The sequence below is a fragment of the Charadrius vociferus genome, unplaced genomic scaffold (assembly GCF_000708025.1).
Source record: "Charadrius vociferus isolate BGI_N301 unplaced genomic scaffold, ASM70802v2 scaffold549, whole genome shotgun sequence".
Taxonomy (NCBI): Eukaryota; Metazoa; Chordata; class Aves; order Charadriiformes; family Charadriidae; genus Charadrius; species Charadrius vociferus.
This window is the reverse complement of record NW_009650103.1, coordinates 3,582,488-3,588,487: the sequence shown is the minus strand read 5'-3', so window position 1 is coordinate 3,588,487 and position 6,000 is coordinate 3,582,488. Positions and strand designations below refer to the sequence as shown.

General features: G+C 39.2%; 1 protein-coding gene across 1 annotated transcript in view; it reads left to right on the top strand.

Moving 5' to 3' along the window:
* Positions 1–6,000, top strand: part of TTLL11 (tubulin tyrosine ligase-like family, member 11) — a 61,345-nt gene that overhangs the window by 9,861 nt on the left and 45,484 nt on the right. The window lies entirely within an intron of this gene.

The following is a 6,000-nucleotide window of genomic DNA, read 5'->3' as shown; positions in this document are numbered from 1 at the left end:
CGGCCCAGCGCCGGCCCCGGCTCCGGCCCTTCCTTCCGCTCCCCCCCCGCTCTGCCCGCCCCCCCGGGGAGAGCTCCGCTGCCTCTGACCCTCAGGGGTCTGCCTCTGGCAAAGCGTTTCCCCCTTCCCCTGCCCCTTCTCCTCCTCCTCCTCCCTGAACCAGCGCCAACGCAGGCTCCTGCAGCCGGGGGCTCGTCCCGGCTGCTGACATCTCGACCCTGGGGTTATTTCTAATTAGGTGTCAAGTGTGGAGGCTGATCTGATTCACGATCAAGACTGCCATCACCAATTATGCAAGCCAAAATAGGGGTAATCGGATATTATGCTTCAAAGCTTAAACTGATCACTGGAAAGGGCAAGAAAGAAACCCGTCCCTGTGTAGAAATGTCTGGCCTGTTTTGTCAATTTGCATTTCTTTCCTCTCACCCTTCCCTCATAGTATGGGTACCTGGCGTGAGGCTCATGACAGTGGACAAAAGGTATGGCCTGACAGATCAGCTCTCTGATCCCATGGCAAAGCTTCTGTATCACACGTCATCTTGAAGGCATGTGTGTGAATGAAATAAATATTAAACCATCTAATAAAGCACACATAACAGGCTTTAGCCTTCCAAAGTATTGTATGTAGAGAAGGTATGGCTTTTTTTTTTTTTTTCTCTGCAGCTTGAGTCCTATGTTTTCTCTGTGCCATGTGAGGAGTTCAGGCTGTCTATGTTGAACTGCAGATATGACAGCATGGGAGCTGGAACAAAACTGATACTTTGGGACTCCTTAGTTAAATCCTGAGGAGATTGCTAATACATATCTTATTATAGGTGCTAAATTGTAAAGATTTTCTTTCCATAGTAACTTTATAAATGGCTTTATAGAAGTTGAGATGGCTTCTAGGAGCTTTTCAAGGAACTTCTGTAAGAAAAATGGTACTTGTCATCCATTTGGAAGAAGGAAATCGGAGGCGATACAGTGTGGAAGGACAAAACCTGAGGATGAACTGTTTCTTTGTGTGTAGAGCTAGGGTGCAGCAGCGTGATCTATGGCACCTGCTCCACTTTATGAAGCTGCCTTTGGGATGCAGGCTTACAAGATACTAATATTTCTGTGCACCTGTTGCTTTTTTAACAAAATTTTTATGGACTTGCAGTAGACAGTATATTCTATGTTATTCCTAACCTCAGAGTTAAACACTACAAATTTATTTTCTGGAGGATTGAGCGGCAGTAAATATTACCTGTGTTTATTCATAATGTTCTAAATACCTAATGCCATGAAGACATATATGCTCCTTGCCAGGAAGAGTAAGGCTTTCTCGTTCTCTGTCTTCATAAAATTTTATTTCAAGATTTTTGTTATTTAAATCCAGGGGGAGAATTTCAAAATCTCATTGCACAAACACTCCAGTTCTTGACTTCTGCTCTTACAGCAAAATAGTAATGAAACACCAGAGGCGTGAAATTAAAACCTGTTACTCTTACCTCTCTTACCCCTCAGGGCACCTGTGGAGCGGTCTTGCTCCATGTTTTACTCGGTGACATACAGAGCAAGGGGGACTTCATGCTCAATTTCTTTGTTCTTCTGGCTAAGTTTTATGTTCAGAGTGCCCAGTGCCATTCCAGTGAGTGTTTCTGAATTACTGATTTAAGTTAGCCTCACAGATTATGTTGGTAATGAGCCATACTTACCGGTTAATTTTGTCTTTTCTGTTTCCTGAGCTTTTACTGTTTTGCATATCTTATCCCCTGGATTCTCCATGCTTGGTATTCTGTCCTACAAATTGACTTGTTTCACACGCTCTTGTTCCTCTCTTGAATATCTGCAGTCCATTACCAGCATTCCCCTTCCTGCTCTGCATCCCACAACATTGATCGCTTTTGGCTTGACTTCATCTTTCTGTGTTTACTGTCTCCCTCAATATCCCTTTTCCTCCATCCTTCAGTTCAGTCAGTATTTTTCATTTAGTCTGCTGCTTCCCCTTCTGGCCTCTTCGTACTCTTAATAAAGGAGAGACCAAATATGGAATTTTCAGCCATTTGATCATACAATCTAGGTGGCTAGTAATTAATTCCTTGTAAGCAAGCCACTGTAATGGATTTCTGTAATTTTTCAGCTTATAATAAAGAGGTTAATATGCATGAATGTAACATTATCTTTTTTTAAGGAAGTATTTCCTCTTATTAATGTATACGTGACAAATCAGTTTTCTCTCTTTTTTTTTTTTTCTTTCTTTCCTTCTTCTCACCCCCCCCGAAGGTGGAAAGAGAGATGAAAGGGGACCCAATTTTAGTTATGACTCTTAACTAGTACTGTTTACATTGCGGAAAACAAGAAGATAAAAGTCGTCTAGGACAAACTGTTGACTTCAAGCTAGCAGACTTCAGTAGACACAGGGAATCAGCAGGCAAGATCTTGTCTAGAGAGAGAAAGATAAAAACATTTAGAGAAAAGAGAATAGAGAGAAGAGAAAGATAAGAGAAAAATAAACAACATTAAGAAGAGAAATCCAAGGAAAACTGTTTTATTCAAGTTGCATGTAATTTTGAAAGCTCTCCCTTTCAAATGTTTAGAAAAATAGCACAAAAGTATTTGCTCAAACAGCTGTTGTTGATGGGCACAGAGCCTTGGAAATAGTTTCACTGTTACAGCAGGACCAGCAGAGGCAACAGAGATGTTGTTTCTTGCAGGGTCCATGAAAACAATGTAAAAGAAAAATAATCTTAGGAGTAGTAATGAAATGCATATATTTAAATTCTGATGTTTTAGAGGCTGGTATTCTACTGTTGTCCCTTGTATTACATTTTTCAAGGTGATTGCATCTTGGGCTTTGATTTAGTACATTTGATCCTTTTCCCTCACCACTTCTTTTACATATTTTCCCATTGCTGGTTTCCCATTTCTTGTTTTTTTTTTTTGTTTCTTGTCTTCTCTGTGTTTGCTGCTGGATGTGTTGGCTTGAATATTTTGTTGTGCAGAAGACATTATTATAGGCTTTTTAAAGTGGGCTCCTTTTTATCGATAACTTTTTCTATCTAATGCATAGCGTTATTGCAGTGTTTTACAGGCTTTTGTTTGGGTTTGTTTTTTGTTTTAAGTGGTACGTTCTGAAATGTCCTTGCTGTAGTTACTCTGACTTGCCGCCAAGAGCTTTGTTTCAGCAATAATTTATTATTGCAATACGCTCCCTGATAATTTGTAGAAATAAGACATAATTCACTGTGTGATTACAGAGTTGTCCACATGGTAGTAGTTCATTTTAGTAAATTAACATATGGTAAATGCCACTATATAATAATAATACTCTAAGTGTGGGTAATATTGGTGAGCAGTTTATTCTATGGCACTGATACATGAGGAAGAGGTGAAAGAGTTCAAGAGCGTGCAATTTGACTATTGAGATTCTGTTATTGGAAGAAAAAGACAGAAAAAACTCCTTTTTTTTTTTTAAAAGCTGTGGGAATTTTGAGTAAATTAAATTATCAGCCATGATAGCCCTGCCTGGGGTAACGCACAGGGGTAGACCTTTTAAAAAGCATCGCAGAATTTTAATGTGCATACCAGTGAAGCAATTACTCCCATCACTAGATTGGACTGTCTGATTTAGTGTGTCAGATTCTTTAAATGAACATGATATGCCAAATGAAATAATGGGCACAAATTGAGCTTGCATCCTGAGTTTATTCATTACTTAATAAATTATTTCTTCGGCTAGCTTTCAATTACCAGGAAAATGGAAGAAGCAGATGTCTCAGGCATCAAATATCCCAGCATTAAGCGTTTCATTTGTCTCGCTGTTCAGTAGCTGCATGGAGGCGTAGAAAGAGTTTGAAATTTTATGCTAGGAAAAGCTGACTAGAAGACAAGAGTCATTTAACTTGTCATTAAACATGATGGAACAGACTGATGTGACCCGTGAGACAATTTAAATTACTGGCGTCCAATCAAAAGGTAGAAATGACCTGTCAGACCAATTCGACTGTGATTGATTATTGATAGTGTCAGAGTTGTGGAAACAATTCTATTCTCTTTGTGCCTCCTGCTTTTTTGTTCTTGTTGTTTTGTGGGTTTTTTATTATTTTATTGTTCTGACAAATGCTCCGCAACTCTGAATAAAAAAGATTTAAAATAAGTTCTTCAAAGAATTAGTGATTTGGTTGCAAACTGAAAGTTGTTTGCAGCGACTGATCCTAGGAGCAGACTCTGGGGTTTTGGGCGCAGGATAGGCACGGCAGCAGGGACGGCTCCAGTCACCTTTACGACCTGTGTCCCCCCGTGGCAGTGAGCACCCCAAATCCCGGGCTGTGAGCACCTCGGCTTTGGCGCCGGTTCGTGCAGGTCTGAGGCTATGCCAGCTGACGCCAGGTAGCCGTAGACAGAAATCAGTTTGAGAACAGAGGACTGCTTCAAGCATCCACCTTTCTTTGTAGCCAGTCCCCTGCACCAGGAGCTGGGGAGGTGGCGGAAAGGCCTCTTTTACCAGAATAAGATTAATTTCTATCTGCCTGGCACTGCCAGAGGGAGCCAAATAATAAAACTCGTTTGTTCCTTTCCAAACACTATTCTTATGTAAAAGTATAGCGCGGCCGATAAAGAATCCTTCCCAGCTCATTCGGGAGGTGAGTTTGATCCTGTTGTTGGATAAATCCAAATAATCTCGATTTGTCAGGAGCAGGAAAGTTGCCGTGCTGTCTGCATCGCTGCCGCGGGGGTGCAGCGCTTCCATTTTCCAGTCCAGAGGTGCTCACTCTTCATCTGTTGTGAAATGATTTCTGTGCAGTGTTTGTAAAGTGCTTTGATATCCTCTGTAGATGAAAGGTGTTATATAAATGCAAATTTCACTCCTTTCATTTCAATTTCATTTAATAAATAAATAAATTGTTCAGGCTTTAGTGGGCAGGGCGCTCTGAGACCTTATACTGCATCTGTATTCTGGATATACCTGTGGAGAGAGGTTAAGGCCACTGATTGTCTTTCAGAGCCTAACAGAATTAATTTTCACTTGTACAAAAACAGATTTTGCAGGCTGAATAATAATGAAATAAGTGAAGAATCCACTGGCTCCGTTAAATTGGGTATCTCATCCCTATGAGTAAGGAAACAGAGAAAGGATGCATTGCTCAATTAGCATTTTAAATTAATTTTCCAAGGCTATTTACTGAGGAAACCGAAATTTTAATTAAAGTAGCAAATAAAATAATTCATTCAAAAGCGATGAGGTTCTTTTTTTCTGTCATATCAGGAAAAAAAATCCAGTGCTTAAAGAAATGTTTTAAAGCAAGAAAAATTACATTTGGAGTAAAGAATAAGTAGTTTCTTGTTCTTTCAGTAAATAAATGGTACTGAAGTCATTGGGTGATGAGGGTGGTAGGTATTTCATACAAGTGTGTCCTAAAAATGCTGTGGGCAGAAATATGGCATATTTATTTGAAAATGGTGTAACCTAGAATAGAAGAGATTCCTGTGAACGTATTCCATATGGTACTTAATGGCATCTACATGGAGTTGCAGATAAAATGGTTTGGACTGATAAAAGGGACTGTGTCTAAGAGAACAAGTGTGGAAAATAAGAGTACCTTTTTTACACAAAACTAATTATTTGTTATTATAACACGGATTTAAAATGTTTGATTATTAACAGTAATTTTTTTACTTTGGATTGTTGATACTGCTAGTTCATGGAACTTTTGTTCTTATTGCTGTTAGCTTTTTTTTTTTTTCAAAAAACACTTTACTACTATTAGAAACTGTTGCTATCGGTAATTGGCAGTACTGTTTCAGAGCTCTTCAGGCTGTTTAAAAAGGCTTGATCATTTTGGTAATAGAAAACTATAGAGCATTCCAATCTATGGTGAAATCTCGTGTGAATGGGAGAAGCAGCTCTTAAATTGTCGGAATACTTAATATTGTTGAAATAATTGCCTTAGTCCTTAGTAGTTGAAATATATATGCTCAACAAACAATTAATTACATTATAAGCCTTTTCTTTTAAATACAGGCTATTAGTACCAG